Source organism: Arachis ipaensis, chromosome B08 (assembly GCF_000816755.2).
Source record: "Arachis ipaensis cultivar K30076 chromosome B08, Araip1.1, whole genome shotgun sequence".
NCBI lineage: Eukaryota > Viridiplantae > Streptophyta > Magnoliopsida > Fabales > Fabaceae > Arachis > Arachis ipaensis.
Window position 1 is genome coordinate 128,710,203 of NC_029792.2, and position 389 is coordinate 128,710,591.

A 389-nucleotide genomic window follows, 5' to 3' on the forward strand; every position below is an offset into this window, starting at 1 on the left:
AACTCTTTAATTCAATCAGTCATGTCCAATTAATAAGCTTGTTCTTGCTATTTTTGCAAACAAAAATGTTTGGTAACAAAAGAAAATTAGCTAAAAGCAGTCATAATTTGTCTTATTTAGCATTCATTAATTGTTGCGATGATTAATTAATGCTAAATAAGGTAAATTCTTGCTGTTTTTTTTTGTCTACCTAGCATTACCCTTTTGCAAAAAAGATCTTATTTCTTGTGAGTGATTAATAATTAATATCCACAGTGTTGTGGTTGTATTTAGTTGTAGTTATTAATCTTAATCCTGTTGCAAATTAAAATATCAATTACTTTAGCAATAATATACTCAAATTTAATTAAGTTGAAAATATATATAGACAAGTTTTATATTATTGAACA